Genomic DNA, 22,206 nt, shown 5'->3' with positions numbered 1-22,206 from the left:
ATAATTAGCTCGTGGTGGTGTAATTCTTGGGTGTACTGACAAACCAAGCATACTTATCAGGGATACGAACCCAGAGGCCCGTTTCACAAAGCGATCGCAGGGCTACGACTGTCGTAAGACTATGTTAAAGTATAGAAGTTACGATCACATTACTGCTCCGATCGCTTTGTGAAACGGGGCTCTGGATAATAGGAAACATGTACACAGAGTATTGCTAAAAGCGACGTAAAACTAGACTCACTCACACACTCACACGTGGTACAACTAGAATGAGTAAGTGAGTATGGTTTTACGCGCTTTTAGCAATAGTTCTGCTATATCATGACGGGGACTCCGGAAAACGGCTTCACACTTTGTACCCATGTGAGGAATTGAACCCGACTCTTGGGCGTGACGAGCGAACGCTTTAACCACTAGGCTACCCCACCGCCCCAGGCACAACTAGAATACAATTGATAGAGTTATTAAACCCAACTAACTCATTCTCTCATTCACATGACTGAGACGATGATTTGAAATGTAACACCGTGTTTGACGAAGTTCAAAGTAGGTACACGCCAGGGTGTTGTGCTAGCACAGTCTATTTGTCTCTTGTGTCAACGACAGCCACCTTTCTAAGCCATGATCGTCCCTCAACGGTACTTAAGTTATCGTGTCATTCTTCAGAGTCGCGGGGTGCTCTAGCCATGGCCTCTTTCTGGTTGTTGAAGTTGAACTCGTTTACAAAAAAGGGATTTACACTGTGACAGTTCAGATAAAGTCACGTTTTAGTTATCTTTCCTTGGAGGATTCGATATTCTCTTTCAGCACTAGTCACAGAGATCGGTTGTATACACACAGGCTGATAACACATTAAAGTTACCCAACTCATGTCCATTATCACGTGTCGAGAAGATTTCCTGGGATAGGGTAGTCTGCCATACAGACCCTGATAAAAATATACCAATATAGGCCTTGTAAGTCTAGAGTATGTGGCAAGTCCAGATTGTCACAGTTTGAAAATGTTAAAAATGAAGAAAGTCTCTGGGCTTCTTTTTATTATTTTCAAGAATTTCAATATTGTTAAGGAACTTGCTTTTTAAATGTAGAGTTTGTTGTATATACATCCAATAACATTTTTATAGAGGATTCATTGTGAACTTTGTAGTTTCTTTGGGGTTTTTTCAGATCTTTTTATTCATTTCAATTCAGTAGATGTACATTCAGATTGGGTGTGTACAAATATATCATACCTTGTGTATGAATAACAGCTTTATGTAATTTATATATAGCAGCAATACATTGTTGGTCGGATATTGTACTGGAGTGTGCGTGAAATAAGCATGTATGGACATCAAAACTGATATAAGCTGTGTACTGTGTGTACTTTGTAGTTGGTACAACTCACCGATATGTTTGTAAACAGTTCACACTGGCAAATGGATAAGCACACAAACTATGCCGTCCGTACAAGAACTTTACGTAAAGTTTGGTGGTCTTGGTTTTCTAAGTAAAACGATAAAATGTACCTGTCAGAACGTTTTCATGTAAAACAGGCTCTGTAAACACAAGTCTTGCAGTATATGGTCAGAAGAGCATGAAATAGGTAGCAGCCATCCAAACAAGTTGAAAAGTTGCCACGGTCAGATGTACAAGAGTACCAGGTCAACTGTTCCGATAGCAAGCTTCACGCAGTCGAGCTCAAACCGGGATATACATGTATATTGGTGTAAACTTTCATCGGGCTACTGGAGTACTAGTTTCGGGTCAGAAGATTAAAAATTGGCCAGCTGGAAGCTCGGCGGTCACCTCTCGTGCCTCACAAGTGGTCATATTACAAACAGGCATCAGTTATCTATTGCCAACAGTGGTGTATCCAACGTCAAAACTGGTTCACTGTTGCTTGCAATGTGTCATGTTTTGTCTCCTTTGCACTTCCTTGAAAATGGGCGTGGTCTTTGGCGACGTCAACATAGATGTCAAGCCAATGTCAAGCCAATGTCAAGCCAATGTCAAGCTGAGATGTCAAGACAGATTCTACGAAGGGTTTGTTAAGTGAGTGATTGATTGTGTGAGTATGATTTTACGCCGCTTTTAGCAATATTCCAGCAATATCACGGCGGGAGACACCAGGAATGGGCTTCACACATTGTACGCTTGTGGAGGAATCGAACCCGGGTCTTCGGCGTGACGAGCGAAAGCTTTAACCACTAGGCTACCCCACCCAAACAACAGCACAATACCCATAGAATGTCAATCATCGAACACGTGTCGGACATTAGAGGGAAACGTGTGCGTCAACGTCTTATCCAACGAATACGTTGGTCAGGTGCTGCAAGAGGAGTGGGACTCCCTCTAATGGCCATAGGGAAATGTATATGCTGTATATCTCGTAGAGAGTAAATGTTTGACTGATCATGGCGGTATTACGCCGTACCGATCTAAAAGTCGTAAACTTTGGCATTGCACCCTTTTCGTCCTTCAAGATCGTTAGCGGCCATGACATCCATTGTCGTACTTCACAACCGGCACAACAAAAATAATATATCTCACAATTCTACACATTTGGCGTTATTTTCATATATTCCCTATTTTTTTAACAATACATTTTATACATACATTGGTAAAACTTACAACACTGCAGCTAGCTAGATGGGACTAAACAACTATTTAATTATTTTTTTCAAGATCTTATCAGTTGCGTTTTGATTTTTTTTCTGATTCACAGAGCAACCCTTTTGAAGTCCTTAATCTCGCTCAGCTTACGTCGTCAAGGTCGCAACGTCCTTTATACAGTATTTATCTAGGAAACGTGTGTCAGGTTAATATCCGTCTGCAGGCATGTCTTACCAGGTGCATCAGGTTCAAGCACCAAACATGTGGCAAGAACATGTCAGAAATACAGTGATTACGAAAGTCGGCCCAAATACGCTGTATATATATAGTGAATGCGTGAGTTTAGTTTTACGCCGCGTTTGGCAATATTCAAGCAATTACACTGCAGGCTACACCAGAAATGGACTTCACGCATTGTGGGGAGTCGAACCCGGGTCTTTGGCGTGAAGAGCGAACGCTTTAACCACTAGGCTACCCCACCGCCCCCGTTGTTGTTTCTGAAATGGGCGGTACGCCGCTTTGATCTGTAGTTCAGAAATTATCGGCATGTCATCAGCTCCTGTGGAAAGGCCGCCCCGAGCAATACCGCATTGGAGAAGCTCTAGAGCACGGGTATAATGCTGACAAGTCCAGTACCGTTGTCTCGAACTTTGTACCGTCGAACGTACGTTTGTACGTATTTATTTTTTAGCGATTTTGCGGTTGTATGTACGTAGATCTCTTCAACTTCGACCCGTGAAGATCCGGGTTAGAATTGGTCTTCAGCAACCCATGTCGTAAGAAGCGACTAACGGGGCCAGCGACCCTGACCACCCGACCGACTTGGTTGACACATGTCATCGTATCCCAACTGATCAGTGATCGTTGGTGGCCATGAAATCCATCTATTTTATCGCCATACCGATCCATTTGATCTTTCTAGTAAGGGTAAACTGTTACCACCACGCAACCTTAAAATATAATTTGGGGCGGTGCGGTAGCCTAATGGTTAAAGCGTTGGCTCGTCACGCCGAAGACCCGGGTTCGAATCCCCACATGGGTACAATGTGTGAAACCCATTTCTGGTGTCCCCCTGGTGCTGGAATATTGCTAAAAGCGGCGTAAAACCAAACTCAGTCTGTCAGTCAGTGAGTAAAATATAATTTAGATTAAAAACCTAGCCACTGACGAGAGCACACACTTTCTACTTAGTCACTTATTGCTTTGACAATAACCTCTTTAGAACAATTAGAGAAACCACCACATGAGAAAATCAATATATACGATATTTAACGAAAGAATACTTCCCTGAAAAGCACTAGTATCCGTGAAGATCCGGGCTAGAATATTCATCTTCATTAACCCATGCTTGTCGTACTAGGCGACTAACGGGATCGGGTGGTCAGGCTCGCTGACTTGGTTGACACATGTCATCGGTTCCCTATTCCGCAGATCGATGCTCATGTTGTTGATCACTGGATTGTATGGTCCAGACTCGATTATTTACAAACCGCCGCCATATAGCTGCAATATTGCTGAATGCGGCGTAAGACTAAACTCACTCACTCACTCTGCCAATAATGAGTTCAAATCCAACATTTTTCCGATACCTATCTCTCTTCTTCTTTTTTCTGTTTTTGGTTGTTGTTTTTGGGGATTGTTTTTGCTTTGCTTTGTTTTATTTGTGGGGTGTGGTGTCGACAAGAACCTGGGGGTCCGGGTCTATCAGAGGCATATACATAATATACAGGCTCAGTAGCGTCGTTGATAGCGTTTCAGCGCTCTCCTTCGGTCGGTACTCATAACATCAACCACTGGCATGTATTGCCCAATGTTGATTGCTATTGGCCACTGTCACTGGACTGGAACATTGCTGATTGCGGTTTTAAACAAACACATTACAGCATGCTACACCTGAACACAACTATGTTAAGCTGCTTCAAACCCAACTCAATACAATATGTATGCACAACAATCATATCACAGATAGGAAACGGTGTTTTATTGTAAAATCATTTCTGTGTATTACAGACCACAGTGTATTTTGCAAGATCATCTCTGTGTTTTACAGAACAGAAACGGTGGTATATTTCAAAATCATTTCCGTGCTTTGCAGAACAGAAACATTGTGTATTACAAAGTCATTTCTGTGTACTATAGAACAGACACAATGGTATATTATAAGATCATTTCTGTGGATTACAAAACAGAAACAGTGTATATTACAACATCATTTCTGTATATTACAGAACAGAAACAGTGTGTTTTCAAGATCATTTGTGTGTATTACAGAACAGACACAGTGTATTTTACCAGACCATTACCGTGTATTACAGGACAGAAACAGTGTACATTATAAGATCATTTCTGTATATTACAGAACAGAAACAGTGATTATTACAATCTCATTTATGTGGAGTACAGAAACAGTGTATTTTACAAGATCATTTAGGTGGATTACAGAACAGAAACAGTATATTACAAGATCATCTCTGTGTACTACAAAACAAGAACAGAAAACAGTGTTATATTACAAGGTCATTTCTGTATATTACAGAACCAAAACAGCACAGTATCTTATCACTAGACCATTCAGATTGTTGGATCTTAATCAGCAGTCTATCAGTCACTACATCACAGCATCTGATCACGCGAACCCAAGTCATTGCCACAAGAGAGCTACTTATAAACCTACTATACAAACACGGGCTATCTGCAGTTTGTCTTAGTGGGATTATAAGTAGTAATGGCTTCGTTGAAATTCTTAATCATGTACAATTTGGAATAGAAAAGTATGGAAATATGAATACAACTGAGACCATTCGGTGTTAATTGTGTCAGTCCGTATCTCGATAGGACATATATATATATATGAAAATATTTTGCCTAAATCGAAATTCTAAAAAAAACGAAGATTTGTACACAGACATGTTGTTTTTCTGAGAGTCAATTTGGAATGTCACTTGGAGAATTTCAGAACCGAAATGACATTTATACACTTCCTGGTTTTGTGATGGGTATTTTCCTTGGACTGTGTGAAGAAGGACGGTCTATAGCACTTGTCTGATAACGGCCACGCCCCCAACGGACAGAACTATCCCGATGGTCGATGACGTCACATCGCTGGCCGTGCCCTGAAATGTACAAAGCAGTTTCATAAATTTATTGTTGTCGTCATACTTTATGGAACGCAACTTATACTTGTTTATATTTGTGACATCTTGTGCATCTATAATAAGACCCCATGCTCCCTGTGTCTGACGCATGTGACAGTATTTCCCCTGTGAGTGGATCGGTAAATTTTCTTCGGATTGTACACTTTGTAACAGTCTGAAAAGCTAGCAAGTCGTGAAGCCAGCCATTCACATCTACGCCCACCCGCTCACCTTCCAGCCACCCACCCAATCTATCCAGAACATTGAACCCTACTAAATATTGGAAATGTACTTACGTTACAGGGCGTTGGATTCCCATGAAAAGTTCAAACATATACAAACACAATGCCTTCAGGTAGGAATAATTCTTATATATAGTCTGTTTGCAGTGAAAACGTACCGATGAATTTCACTTTAAACAAAAAAGTAAATCAAATAAAGTGAAAAGAAGATTGCGAGTCCTCATAATTTTACCTTGCCAACTGAACATTTAAATCTCAGAATTGTATTCAACGTAGGATTAAAGTTGTTTAACAAACGATCATAGTTTCAAATCACTATTACTGGTTTGTATTACATCAGTACGTTTTTACACTAAACAGACTATAGTCATGAATTATCCCCAAACACATAGAAATACCCGAAAATGGCCTTGTTCCGCACCACAAACTTGACATGTTATAAATAACATTCTGTATCATCGTTCATGAACCGGGGGCGGTGGGTAGCCTAGTGGTTAAAGCGTTCGCTCGTCACTACGAAGGCCCGGGTTCGATTCCCCACATGGGTACAATTTCTGAAGCCCATTTCTGGTGTCCCCCGCCGTGATATTGCTGAAATATTGCTAAAACGGCGTAAAACCATACTCAGTCAGTCAGTCAGTCAGTTCATGAACCAATACACCTTTTAACACGTCCACCAGCATCCACTGATCTCTTTAACCACCCACCTTAAATCCATTGATCAATTCTCCGCCGATTTGTTAAATTCATGAACCATTATTCGCCCATCTTTCCATTCCTGTACAAGTCCGTCCGTCCATCTATTCGTCTATCGATCAACAAGTCTATACCTCACCTATCCACCCACCCACCCTCTCCCATCCATCCTTCATCACTCAATCCGAACATCCGAACAACCTCCACCCACCATCTATCCATTAGCCCATTCATCATCTATGCATTCATCAGTCCATCCATCATCTGCCCATCGGTCAGACATTCAACTATTCACACATCATCTATCAATTGATGCATCCAACGTCTCCCCATCTCTTTCTCCGTCCGCCAGTTGATTGTTTGGATAAACTCATATTGAGTTTTAAAATTCAATATGAAAGTTTGAGTCAGTATTTCCTAGTAATATATGAAATGTTACTCTTCCATTGCATTTATGCTTGGGGAACACGGCCGAGAGTTTTAGAAGCACCAGGCAGTTTCTTAAGTGTATAGGTGGACAGGCATGATATAAATCTGCTGTACAAATATTCTAGAATTACTGAGGGAGAATTGATCCTTATCTTCAGCATGCCATCATCCCATTAATGAGTCACCTATTATAAATAATGATTATGTTTCATCTGAGATGACGTCTTTACAAATCAATTGGAAGTATAATTCGGAATATACTCACGTGTGTTGTTGAATTGTTTGTACTTGTTTGTGCATCTGGTTCCTGACGGAAAGAAAAGCTTCAGTCAGGGATGCAAAAACACTTGTTGTGCGTGCATCAATATGGGTCAGAGGCTGGAACCTTTAGTGGAAAGATCTATCATACCGTGGATTATTATAATTACAAGTGGTATTCTAATTACAGCATTGTGCCTACATCCTATCAGTGTGAAATCGATGATGTTATAATTCTCAAATTCATAGACTGCCTGAAAGGCCAGATGGTTGTAGAGCCACCCACTTACAACTCCACCAATCTACCATTGAGTTATCGTCCATCAGCTCATGCTTCGATGCACTCACCCCTCAACCCATTCGCCTTTACCTCCACAGGCTCATTGATCCATCCACCTTTCATTCGCCCTACCACCCATTCACCTATTCATCCGCCCATTCCTCCATGAATCAACCATACACACTTCTCCAACCAATCCATCCATCATGCTGCCCATCCGGATTCTTTATACCACCAACCCATCCATCCGTCCACCTATCCATTCATTCTCCCCGTTCATCTGTTTATCCAGCATTCATCCATTAGCACATTCCCAACCAACTGCCCTTCCAAACGTCCATCCATTCTTCCACACATCAATTCGTCATCATGTCCATCATCCATTTATGTATATACTCACTCATCCGTCCATCAGACCATATCTCCAACACTCCGTCAATCCCGGATTCTGTATACCACCAACCCATGCATCCACTCATCATTCCTCCGTCCATCGGTTAATTCAGCATTCATCCATTAGCTCATTCGTCAACCATCCACCGTTTCATCCATACATCCATTCGCGTATCCATCATCCATTCAACAATTTACTCATCAACCCGTTCATCAGGACATATCTCCAACACTCCGTCAATCTAGCAACTCGTCCATTGATCCCCCGCTACGTAAAACCCCCATTTCACCTCACCTCACCTCACCTCACGCACACGCATTATACGTTATATCATGCACACATACATACATGCATACATCCGCGCACACATTCATACATACAATACATACATTTTATACATACACGCTACGCCCATACATACATGTACACATACATACATACAAATAACAAGTAGCACCAATTTCCGTAAACCACCTCAATGCGCTTTAATCTCAGATGGTACTGTTGGATATCACATAGAGTTCAAATGCTTCAATAAAGAGACAAATCTTTAGATTTGATTTAAATCAGCTAAATCTGATTAATTCTGATCAAAGATCAGACTGTTCCAGATCAGGCCAGCCATCTCAGTGAACTTCACCATATGGTTTTGTCAAGTCACAGGAATAGTTGGTGACGAGCCCTTCCAGAGGCAATAGGTTGTTCCCTGGGTATATATCCACATTTAATGATATAAATCTGCCATGCAAATATGTGAAAATTGTTGAGGGCTGATCTGATCCTTATCATAAACATGCCCATCACATTAACGAGTCATCGCTTTGTTATAAAGAATAGTGTTTCATTTGAGGTAACGCCGTAACAAACCAATTGGAAGTAAAGTCGTTGGGTAAATACTTTACGTGAGTTGGTCCCTGAAGGTCCCTGAAGGCAAGGAAATATTCAGTCAGGAATAGCTTTCAAGATTGACGTATATCTCTGATCAATCACTTATTGTGCAGGCACCCATATTGGTCAGAGGCTTGAACCTTCGTCGCAAGATTCTGACACATTGTAGATAAATCACAATTTGGAGTTATATTCTAATCAAAGTCTTGTGCACAATATATTTCAGTGTGCATTGGGTGGAGTCAACGTTGGTGAGCACCGCCTGTCAGCAATGGTCCAGCTTACATCACATCAGTCTGCTGTAGATAAACGATTCTGGGCCAGACAAACCAGGGACTAAAAGCATCAGCATCTTCAGGACGTGTACACACATGATCACACATTTTGTCATCGTATGGATCTGTAATTGCACTTCAAATTCCATGTGTCTAAACTTATGCTTCTCGTGAGAGAAGAGTAACGGGATCGAGTGGTCAGGTTCACTGGATTGTCTGGTCCAGACTCGATTATAACTGGAATATAACTGGAATATAACTGGAATATTGCTGAGTGCAGCGTTAAACAACATCCAACCAACCAGCCCTTATCTAGAGCACGTGACCCAGTTTCCACTATTCAATCGTGATACTGACCTCCACATACACTACCTACAGGATGGCTATGCATGCACTGCATACACTTACTACCTGCATCCGTTATATACTCACCCTCCTCATGCATGCATGCATACATACATACATACATACATACATACATACATACATACATACATACATACATACATACATACATACATACATACATACATACATACATACATACATACATACATACATACATACATACATACATACATACATACAAATACATGTATAGCACCAATTTCCGTAAACCACTCAAATGCGCTTTGTGTCTCAGATGGTATTGTGATATCACATAGAGTTCAAATGCTTCAATAAAGAGACAAATCTTTAGATTTGATTTAAAAACAGCTAAATCTGATTGTGTTCTGAGGTGAGATGGGAGACTGTTCCAGAGATGAGGGCCAGCCATCTCGAGTGAACTGTCACCATATGGTTTTGTCCTAGTCACAGGAATAGTTGGTGACGAGAGTTTCAGAGGCAATAGGTTGTTCCCTGGGTTATATGTGGACAGGCATGACATAAATCTGCCATACACATATGTGAAAACTGCTGAGGCTGATCTGATCCTTATCATAAACATGCCACATCGCATTAACGAGTCATCGTTTGTTATAAAGAATAGTGTTTCATTTGAGGTAACGCCGTAACAAACCAATTGGAAGTAAAAGTTGGGTAAATACTTACGTGAGTTGGTCCACTTGTTCCCTGAAGGCAAGGAAATATTCAGTCAGGAATAGCTTTCAAAACTGACGTGTATCTCTGATCAACCACTTATTGTGCAGGCACCCATATTGGTCAGAGGCTTGAACCTTCATCGCAAGATTCTGACACATTGTGGATAAATCACAACTTGGAGTTATAGTCTAATCAAAGTCTTGTGTACACAATATTTCAGTGTGCATTGGATGGAGTCAACGTTGGTGAGCACCGCCGTCAGCAATGGTCCAGTTACATCACATCAGTCTGCTGTAGATCAACGATTCTGGGCCAGACAAACCAGGGACTAAAAGCATCAGCATCTTCAGGACGTGTACACACATGATCACACATTTTGTCATCGTATGAATCTGTAATTGCACTTCAAATTCCATGTGTCTAAACTTATGCTTGTCGTGAGACAAGAGTAACGGGATCGAGTGGTCAGGTTCACTGGATTGTCTGGTCCAGACTCGATTATAACTGGAATATAACTGGAATATAACTGGAATATTGCTGAGTGCAGCGTTAAACAACATCCAACCAACCAGCCCTTATCTAGAGCACTCACCCCTCCTCCTATTCGCTGTGACCTCAACATACATACATGCACGCATCGCACGCACGCACGCACGCACGCACGCACGCACGCACAAACACACACACACACACACACACACACACACACACATACATACATACATACATACATACATACATACATACATACATACATACATACATACATAGACCACCTCCATGGTTTAGTGGTTAGAGCGTCCGCCCGAAGTGCGCAAGGTCGCGGGTTCGATCCCCGACCGCGTTATACCAAAAGATGTTAAAATATGGTACTTGTTGCTCCCTGCCTGGCGCTGGGCATAATGGGTACAACAAGGACTGGTCGGCTAGGAGTCAGTATAATGTGTCTGAGTGGGGTATTCATGCTTCACTGCGGTATGGTATCTCAGTGTGCTAGCACTCTAAAACCAGCTTAAGTCTGGGCTAGTACAAGCAGCCGCACATACACATACACACGCATGCACGTCGTCATATGAGCGAAACATTCTCAAGCACGACGTAAAACCTAATTTCACCTCACCTCACCTCACGCTCACGCACACGCACACGCACACGCACATACATACATACACACACACACACACACACATATACATACATACATACATACATACATACATACATACATACATACATACATACATACATACATACATACATACATACATACATACATACATACATACATACATACATACATACATACATACATACATACATACATACATACATACATACATACATACATACATACATACATACATACATACATACATACATACATACATACATACAAACAAATACATGTATAGCACCAATTTCCGTAAACCACTCAAATGCGCTTTGTGTCTCAGATGGTATTGATATCACATAGAGTTCAAATGCTTCAATGAAGAGACAAATCTTTAGATTTGATTTAAAAACAGCTAAATCTGATTGTGTTCTGAGGTGAGATGGGAGACTGTTCCAGAGATGAGGGCCAGCCATCTCGAGTGACCTGTCACCATATGGTTTTGTCCTAGTCACAGGAATAGTTGGTGACGAGAGTTTCAGAGGCAATAGGTTGTTCCCTGGGTTATATGTGGACAGACATGATATAAATCTGCCATACACATATGTGAAAACTGCTGAGGCTGATCTGATCCTTATCATAAACATGTTCACATTAACGAGTCATCGTTTGTTATAAAGAATAGTGTTTCATCCGTAACGCCGTAACAAACCAATTGGAAGTAAAAGTTGGGTAAATACTTACGTGAGTTGGTCCACTTGTTCCCTGAAGGCAAGGAAATATTCAGTCAGGAATAGCTTTCATAACTGACGTATAAGTCTGATCAACCACTTATTGTGCAGGCACCCATATTGGTCAGAGGCTGGAACCTTCAGTGTAAGATTCTGACACATTGTGGATAAATCACAAATTGTATCCTAATCAGAGTGTTGTACTGACATCATTTCAGTGTGCATTGGATGCAGTGTGTTGTTGAACGCGGCAGTCAGCAATGTTCCATCAGTCTGCTGTAGATAAACGAGCCTGTACCAGACACACCAGCGATTGAAAGCATGGGCATCTCCAGGATGTACAAACACGTGATCAGCAAAGTCACATGGCATCACCACCCAGACCTCTTAGTTAGAAATTCTAACTAACATATTAAGACCGTAAACTCTTTGTTAGCTAACACACAGAACACTGTTAATGCGTTTCGTTTATGTAAGATACACTCTCCTGTGTCAATGTATGCAATGGCAGGGAGCTTACACTTACACAACAATCATGGACTCATTTTAGAAACAAGAGTTTCTCCCAAAGGCATTGTTCATGAAACAAATCACCAACAGACCAATCTGGTTTAGGTATACAGGATGCCTTTTAAAATTTACAATACAGTTCCCACCGACATCGCTCGGATCTGCACATTTCAGGATAAAAAAATGACGGGTAAGTCTTCATGCGTTATGTACTTACTGCTGTTGTAGTTGATGCTGATGCTGATGCTGCTGATGTTGCTGATGGTGATGATGTTGATGGTGATGATGATGGTGGTGCTGCTGAAAAAGAAGAACTGCGTGTTGGGAAATGTTGTTATCTGGGTGCTCCCATCCTCAAACAAGTAGACGAGTGGTCGATGGATGAATCCACAAAAATACCACAGTCAAGGTGATGTTGCGATATACCGAAAGTGAAACTGATTATGATCACAGTGTCACCTATTTGGCTGACGTCTAAAATCTGCTGCCCTTAGGTTCCCTCTCCCACTCTCCCTCCTAACCGTCACCTACTGAGTTTGGAAGTCACTGAACTCGGAAACTCTTAAAAGCTTTTATATCACCGTCATCATAAATTCATAAAAAAAAACAACTTGGAACTGATTGTTTTGCATTTAAGGTATGTAAAGAGACATATGACAGTGGTGTACAACATACCACCCTCACCTGTAGATGGCCGCATCACCAAAACACCGACTATCAGCACCAGCACCGATATGATGGCTCGCATTGTCAGTTTTTAATCAAAGTAGGACTCCTGTGAACACAAAACTGGGAATTCCGTTTCAGCTTGGCTTTTAGTGCCTGACATGAGCGATTATTGGAAAATACATTTTCTAGGAAAGATGAAAAATCCTAAGACATTTCTGGCGTTTTGTCACAACATAATCTGTTAATAATATCATAAAAAATAGTGTAAATAATTAACAATAACTCCTCCCAATCAACATTTGCTTGATAAATTACCGGAGGTTTATCAGCTGATAAGGGGTTCAGCAGCAACATACCTGTGTAACTAACAGCTCTCTGTGCTCGACCTCCTATCTTCCCCCTTCGATGCTTGGGCGGGACGTCCGGTATTATTATATGGTGTTATGGACTGTTCCATTTATTATAATGGGAGACTGAAGTCACTGAGTATCAAATATGTACGTATACCACTCTACCAACCATCAGATGCTGGTGCTCTTAAGTGGTGCATTTATGGTCCACGGTATTTTTTCACGATTCCAAAGTCTTTCAAAGACTGAAAATGTCTTCAAGTTTGGACATTCGTAGTGAACACCCCTTTCTCGTCAGTGCGTTTATCGGGTATGACATTGGGTATGTTTACTGCTGCCATGGAAACATGATAAGGAACTGGAATATCTCAGTGCATAGTAGTTATACAATTATGCAAGTATTAATGTTTTAAGAAAACAATATTTCAATATAACTTGATCCTTAATCCAAACAATTCGACAATGAAAGTCAATACATTGGTATTTTTCTTAGCAGGGATGAGTTGTCTAACGCCGCCATAATTCCAGTTCCTTTACGTTTCCAGTCACATTAGTTCCGTCAAAATGAAGAGGAAAGGAGGCAATGATTCAGAGGAATTTCAAAGAAAGAAAAATTTAAAACAAAACACAGCTCTGAATACGTTCAGCGGCCAGTTTTATTAGTGTCATCAGAGAGAATGAAGTTACACTGAATATGGGGACTCGTAATGCCACTGTCACACCATTTAGTATAGGTGATTTGTTATGAGTGAGTCACTTTTTACGCCGCTTTTAGCAATATTGCAGTAAAATCACGGCGGGGGACACCAGAAATGGGCTTCGCACATTGTACCCATGTGGGGAATCGAACCCAGATCTTCGGCGTGACGAGCGAACGACGCTATAACCACAAGGCTACACCACCGCCCCCGATTTGTTATAAATTCAATATATACTATAATAGCTTTCAATCTTAAGACATTATTTACATGATGGTGCACCACAGACATGTGAAGTCTAGATCAATCGATCGTTTCCCCAACATTCCTTTGTTTCTTGACTTCAGGTAAACCATACAGATTTAAGACTTTTCAGAATACACATTAATCATGAGGATAAAACACATACCTTTTGTCAGGAATACACATAGGTGTTACCAGGCTTAACCACTTAGCCGAGGTAATACCATGAAACTGCAGAGGTATTATTTTGTTGTCAGGTCATTGCTACAGATAAAGATTTTTCGGGAAAGTTCCAAACACATAATGCACTTGTCAACTGGGAAAATAATCCATTTCCCTTACTGCTAGGTTTGGAGGTGTAAACAGGCTTATCCATGTACGTTAAATAAGACCTCTTGGGGTGGTAGATTAGCAACTGTCACAGAGGCACATCATCCATCTACATATACATGACTGACAAGGCACGATTACCGATCAGATCCGTAAAGATCCGGGTTAGATCTTCAGTCTAACGGGATCGGGTGGTCAGGCTCGCTGACTTGGTTGACACATGTAATCGATTCCCAATTGCGTAGATCGATGCTCATGCAGTTGATCACTTCATTGTCTGGTCCGGGTGGTTTACAAACCCTGCTATATTGCTGGAATATGTCCGAGTGGAACACAACAAACCAAGCAACGGTTACTGATCATGCAAGTATTCTGCTCAGAAAGCAAAGTTCTTCATGTGTGCCCTAAAGAAAAGGTTACTGACACACAGAAAACAAATAGCTTCGGTGTCAAAAGTTTGCTGCTAAAACTGAATTTTGCGTTGAAAGACAAATGTCTCAAGGTATGGTGACGATCAACTTTGCAGTCCACAATAACAGCGCACCTCCCTCATGCAGATGAGCCCCAACATAACAGTGGGTTGGCAAACAAGGTCACATGGCCAGACGCCATCTCTCCACATTGTGCATTGATGCAGGCCTCATGATTTTTGGCGCCACGAAACGTTGATGAAAGTTCAACAGAAGTTTTTTTCGAGGAAACATCCGGGGAAGGATTTGTCGGAGTTCCTGTAGCGCTGGAGGATACCGATGACGTCGTAAACGTCACATCTTCATCTCAAATGTGTTCAACAGGTGACAAATGAAGGGATCTTGGATCCAGGGTAACACATTAACATTGTAGTGCAGGGACTTGTGTAGCAAATATATTTTCTGATGAAAGTGCATGTTAATTTTTGGAACCACTGATAATTGATTTCAGTATTGCTTTTGGATTCAGAAAAACCATAGTTCCATTTTTTTCTCATTATTGAAGTGTCATTCTGGGGTACCGCCGTCATACAGCTGGAATATTGCTGAGTGCGGCGTAAAACTAAAGTCGCTCACTCACTCATTCTGGGGTAACTGAACATCGTTACCCATAATCGAGATGCAAAACCAATGTGAGAAAACATATTTTTATAAACGTATCACAACAACTACAATTATATATCATGCCCCTCAATAATATATGTATGCATAATAATTACTATAATCATATTTGCCAAAATCGAAGGGCAAATCCAGGGCAAATCAATTAAACGTTGAAGAAACTAAACTGACGATCAAAAGAAAGTTGTCACCCACGTTGGTTTACTCAAGTTATGCTGATATTATTATATTTCATTAATGTATTGGTAATCTTGCGCAATATCGAGGTGATATACACTGGGAGTACAAAATGTGTTCTTTTCACACAACGTGTAAAAGCAGCTGTGGCCAAAATGTTGGTGAACCCTGTGACTGGAGACTTAAAACACGCAAACAATATCTTGTGCGACCTCTTCTGGCAAGAACGCATGCCTCACAACGCCTTCTTATGGATTTTGTCAACCGTCTCGTGACGTAACCTGATATGCGTTGCCACATATCGTTTAAGGCATTCTCCAGGTCCTGAAGATTAGTTGGCTGGTTGGCGCGTTTCTTCAGCTCTCTACCAAGATGATCCCATAGGTTTTCTTTGGGAGAGATGTTGGGGGAACGTGAGGGTCATGTCAAGACGGCTGCATTGACGTTGTTTAGAAAGATCTGAGTGATCCAGGCTGTGTGGGGACGTGCATTGTCTTATTGCAGAAGGGTCCCCCTTGGTTGTTGCTTCAAGAATGGCACAGCTACCGGTCTCAGGACTTCGTCAATATACCGCTGTGCATTCAGGTTACCACGGATAACAACCAGTTGCGTCCTCTGGTCATTACAAATGACAGCCCACACCATGGGACTACCGCCTTCTTGGGGATGGACGTCTAAGACACACTTTGGAGCCAATATTTCGTTTCTACGGTGGTACACCCGTACTTTCCCGTCTGCATGGAACATATTAAATCTACTCTCATCAGTGAACAGAATACGTTGCCATTCTCGCCGCTGCCAACATTGTACAGGTTGGGCCCATTGTAGTCTGGCTCCTGTGTTCGGCGGGCAGGCCCATACTACGGAAGGGTCGGTAGGCCCTGATACCGACATGAGGTAATCGTCTCCTCACAGTGTGTCAGCTTACCCAGTGCCGTTGCTGCAAATTCCGTCACTATCAGGAACTCATTGCAAAGATGTATTGTGCGTAGAAATCTATCTTGTCTGGGTGTGGTGACACGTGGTCTGCCACTTCGAGGTCTGTCACAGGTTCTGCCTGTACTGCTTGAACAACTTAGTGATGGTCTGACGTGAGCATCCAAAGGTTCCCATTATGGCCACGCCAATGACGCGCTCCCTCTCTTCTGCACTTAAATGTGGCATCGCCCTGGTGTTGTTTTGGTTGATGTGACAGTGTGTAACCATTTGGATTGAGATATATAGTGGTATCTGCATGGAGATTCCATGGACACCCAAAAACGTATTTTGGGTTTTAGGATCGCAGCACGTGCATTGACGGATGCACGAGCTGGGCTCCTAGCAAATGGGAGGATTTTGTTTGCATGCTGTGTTTCCAAAAGTCACTAACATGTGAGGGAACCCTTTTTGGGATTTGGGATTTTAAGATTTTGACGTTTGATCGTCAGTTTATGTTAAAGTACAAGTACACAGAGGTAACACTGATGATAATGTTAAGTAAATGGGGTACATGTCTAATATATAACAATGTTAGGATGGATTTGAATGAAACTTGGTGGTTATGTTGGGTACGACACAATTTGTGACAAGGGCTCTCTGCGTACAGCTTGGTGAAAGTACAGGTACACAGCAGTACTAGAAAAATAAAGGTAATAGTGGATGGAGACTACTGTGCAAGGCAGAGACATGTTTTCTAACGAAGGCCCTTCTTGTTTCCAAATTAAGAAAACAAATAGGCGTAAAATGCATGCTTGTGTATGTATGTCAAAAATACTGTCCATGTTCAAACCATGTCAAAATGGAAAAATCAGATGGCAGTCCTTTAACAGGGAGAAGCAGGGGCAGAAAAACTACCACCAACATATGTCCTATTCTCAGTTCTCACCACCAAGTAATGGTATGGAATAGTGACTCCACTGCAAATCCTATTTTGCCTTCACTTCTTGATTATTGGTGGACGCTGGAAGGTGGTCACAACATTCCTGTCACATCAAACCTACCACCAGCTCCTGCAGCTGTTATAGAACTGGTCAGATGTGGTTGTTGTAGCAGTAAATGTGTCCAGTCATCGTGCTCATGTAGGAAGAACAACTTGATATAAACTGACATGTGTGGCGGTGAGGCGGGCGTGGAAAGGTGTGAAAAGGTTTTTGTACGTGAAATTATCCTGGATGGACATGAATCTGATGACGATGTGGATAGTGGTTGAATGAAATAATGCAAGCTACTTAACAATGCTAAATCCTTGCAAAAGCTAACATACATATACTAGTACACACTATATATTGCCTACCCCACTTGTAATATGTAGTTATCTGTTCACTATGATATAATTTGTTACTCCTGTAACATTCATACATTCCGTAGTCATACATTATTACTGCATAAGTGTGTCATGGTAGTACACATTACATATGTATGTATATATTATGAAATGGGAGAATACAGTTAATTAAATATATGGTTTAATTGATATAGGCCGATGCTTTCAGTGCTCGTGACCGACGAAGGAAAGACAATATTTATATAAATATACCATATTTTATGTGTCCAAATTGAAATTAGGAGCATAACATATGACTATTTCTACATCATGCAACATTAGCTACCTTTTGATCTGCTACATCACTATGTTGTGAAACTATTTTTGTCTCGAATTGGTGTAGAAAGCAATGTTGGGAACTCATATTTAATCAGTCCAAAATGGCACTTAAAGCAAACAGAAAAAAATGGAACCATGGTTTTTTTCTGAATCCATACACAATAGTGATTACAATAAGTATAAGTTCAAACAATTAACAGGTAATGCCCCCTAAACAATACCCCCTGCATTATTAAGATCTGGGCTCATTAAATATTTGTGCATATATGCCCCATGAAAAGGTAAGTTAAATGCCAACCCTCGGCAGGCGCCTCTGTACGAACCTTCGGTTCCAACAGCGGCAGACCCGAAATAGCAAATGAACGATTCTGAACCGTCCTCTGTCAATGATCGTTTTGATGAACCGTTGTAAAGTCTGTTTATGTCATTTTATAATCTGATTTGTGATTTCACATTTAAGAAACGGAGACCAACTAACCACTCTTAACCAAATATTCAACTACTCGATCAAATAAATGAAACTATTTTTTCAATCTCAGTGCGGACAGCTCTATGAATTAAACATTAACAGTTGTTAAGACGGGGGAACTGAATTGAGTTTTAAGCCGCACTCAGCAATATTCAAGCTATATGGCGGTAAGACAGGGGGAAGGTCATACAGTTCCCAAATTGAATTTCATGAAATTATAACTGTACAGAAATTATTAAAGATAATTTTACAGGCATCTAAAGGTAAGAAAAGACTCAGAATGGATCCTAGTGAAATGCTTTTGAAACAATTGTGGACTATAATCCGCAACCTTTAGGAACCAAATTTACATGACGAAAAGGGACTAAAATTGTTGTTTCATCACACTTGAAGGACCGAAAAAGTAAACAAGAAGTCCAAATCTAGGCTATTCGAAACCTGTTTAGAAAACTGTTCCCTTCTGGGCATTCGCCACTATTAAATTCTTTCTTAGACACAGGGGATGTACTGCCTTGGTTGTGCAAAGGTCGAACAAAACTTTTCTCAAAGATGTGATCCTACTTCTGCCCGATTACATGTCTGAATCCACTATACAAAATATTTAACGGATGTATTCAAGCTATATGGCTGTAGTCAGCACCCTGATCATCGATGTACGATGGGGTTTAACAAAGAGGATCCCCATATCCTCGTATTCACCTCCTTTACACTGAACTTATCACCAATGACATTCCACAAGGAAAAAACTGAAAATACAAATTATCCTTGTCGAGTCTTCCTCTAATGTCACTGCCATGTTCTTCGGGATCGACAAATGCAACATTCATCATCTGAAACGTGGTAGGATACAGGAGGGTCAGTCAGTTTACCTGGAGGAGCTACTGACCGTATTGGTCAAGTCAAAAGGATACAGGTAAGAGGCAAACGCCATACAAAGAACAAACTGCGGCAGCGTACAAATGGTAGGCGAAGAATCATGTCAGACAATAGAAGCCACCACCCACGATCTTCCCCCAGTCATGTATATCTATCTGTTATAATGGGAGTGTGTGGTTTGAGGTCCTCCATTTTATATCCAATTTGGTGTATCCGGTTATATCCCTAATGATAATATTAATGATAATAATGCAAGCAAGGCATTTCACAAGAGCCAAGGATATTGAACACAACTGTCAATCTTTCTCTGTCTCTGTTTCTAATTATTGCTTGTGATGTAATTAGTTATTGCAAATATCTTTGGAGAGGGGTTTCATAAGTTGTAAGAACTTGTCCTCGATCGTTTTCACATTGTGAATAAAATATTAAACACAATATCAATGTCAGTGTTGATGATTCAGTACTGCTGGATGGTACACAATGACAATGAAAGAAGTGAAGTGCCATATCATGTCGGCATAGACCCAGCTTGTCAAGGGAAGGCTTTCTGAACGATCCTGGGGCGGTTCGGTAGTCTAATGGTCAAAGCGTCCGCTCGTCACGCTGAAGACCCGGGTTCGATTCCTCATTTATGGTGTCCCCTGCCGTGATGTTGGTTAAATATTGCTAAAGCAGCGTAAAAGCATACTCACTCACTGAACGATGCTGCACTGAGTTTATGTGCACTCCTGCTCATTCCTCCGCTTGGATGAAGTAGGCTGGGTTTAACAGTGAATTAGACGGCTTTCTAATTCCTCTTCAGAACCACTGAGTTCACGCTCCTAACCGTCATTTTTGTAATTTTACAGGCAAATGTTGTAAATATGTAAATATGAAACGTAGATTATGTTGTGAATTTAATTAGACTGTCCAACATCTTGTCAGTGGTTGTCCAGCTTTGCCTCAGACACCGTACATCAAGCGACATTATGGAGTGACTCCTTTTATTAACAGATTCTGCATGCTTTTGGTCTTAACTCAGAGGTCTATGCTTCAACCCAGAATATGTAAATGGTGTCATTGAAAATAACACTTAGACATATCTGAGAAATAGAGTTATAAACAGTCTCACACGTTCCAACGCAACAAACCTGACCTTGTTGTTTTTGTAAAATTGATGGATGTTATATATAATTGAATCTGTCCCCTTAAAACGACATGACATATATGCGGACCTCGTTTACGAAATGCCATACTTGCATCCCAAGTACCAACTTGTCCGACTCCCCATTGTTCTTGGTACCCTTAATTTTGTGTCTTCCAATCTCTGGACTACCTTTGGAAGAGTCTCTGGGTTTGCTTCCAGAAATTAGGCAGGATAAAGCAGGAGGTTGAAATGTTTGTGAGTCTGCATATTCTGCGAGACGTTTTTCATTTTGTTTTGTTTTTTTATATTTTGTGGGTTCGCCAAGGCAGTGCTTCCTTTGTGGGTTCGACTCGGCAGCTCTTCCTAGCAGAAAGTCACGTTCCCTGTCTGGGCTGCGTGTTAACAGGGCACGGACTCTGAGTTGATGATTGGCGTAAGGATCAAATGAGACAAAGTGTCCTTAACACTCACTCACTCACTCACTCACTCACTCACTCACTCACTCACTCACTCACTCACTCACTCACTCATCACTCACTCACTCACTCACTCACTCACTCACTCACTCACTCACTCACTCACTCACTCACTCACTCACCCCCTCACTCACTCACTCACTCACTCACTCACTTAGGTACTACAAAACGATTCCCCACATGGGTACAATATGTGAAGCCCATTTCTGATGTCCCCCGCCGTGATATTGCTGGAATATTGCTAAAAGCGGCGTAAAATCACACTCACTCACTCAATACAAAACGAGAACATTCTTCTTGTATTACAGAACAGAAACTGTTTTATTGTAAAAACGTCTCTCTTTTTTTACAGAACAGAACCAGTGTGATATCACAAGATCATTCGAGATACAACGGTTACATCATAATCTGTGGTCAATCGCCACGTTACAACGTGTGATCACGCGAACCCAAGTCATTGCCACAAGAGAACTACTTATAAACCTACTATACAAACAGGTTCTACCTGTAGTTTGTCGAAGCGGGGTCACAAG

General features: G+C 41.2%; 2 long non-coding RNA genes across 4 annotated transcripts; both read right to left on the bottom strand.

Moving 5' to 3' along the window:
- Window positions 1-5,600: 5,600 nt before the first annotated feature.
- Window positions 5,601-12,102, bottom strand: LOC124290304. Of its 2 annotated transcripts, XR_006901885.1 has the most exons (4): window positions 12,091-12,102; window positions 8,931-8,952; window positions 7,362-7,403; window positions 5,601-5,708 (listed from the first exon to the last, which is right to left on the bottom strand). It is a non-coding gene; the product is annotated as an uncharacterized LOC124290304 (long non-coding RNA). The 2 variants fall into 2 exon arrangements; XR_006901886.1 differs by lacking the exons at window positions 8,931-8,952; window positions 12,091-12,102 and adding an exon at window positions 10,245-10,256.
- Window positions 12,103-12,816: 714 nt separating this feature from the next.
- LOC124290305 lies at window positions 12,817-13,914 on the bottom strand. 2 transcript variants are annotated; one of them, XR_006901888.1, is made up of 3 exons: window positions 13,613-13,914; window positions 13,263-13,376; window positions 12,817-12,884 (listed from the first exon to the last, which is right to left on the bottom strand). It is a non-coding gene; the product is annotated as an uncharacterized LOC124290305 (long non-coding RNA). The 2 variants fall into 2 exon arrangements; XR_006901887.1 differs by having other exon boundaries at window positions 12,819-12,884; window positions 13,272-13,376; window positions 13,613-13,908.
- Window positions 13,915-22,206: the final 8,292 nt, after the last annotated feature.

The sequence above is a fragment of the Haliotis rubra genome, unplaced genomic scaffold, assembly GCF_003918875.1.
Source record: "Haliotis rubra isolate DU_JTF1 unplaced genomic scaffold, ASM391887v1 Scf460, whole genome shotgun sequence".
Taxonomy (NCBI): Eukaryota; Metazoa; Mollusca; class Gastropoda; order Lepetellida; family Haliotidae; genus Haliotis; species Haliotis rubra.
This window is presented reverse-complemented; position numbering and strand designations above follow the sequence as displayed.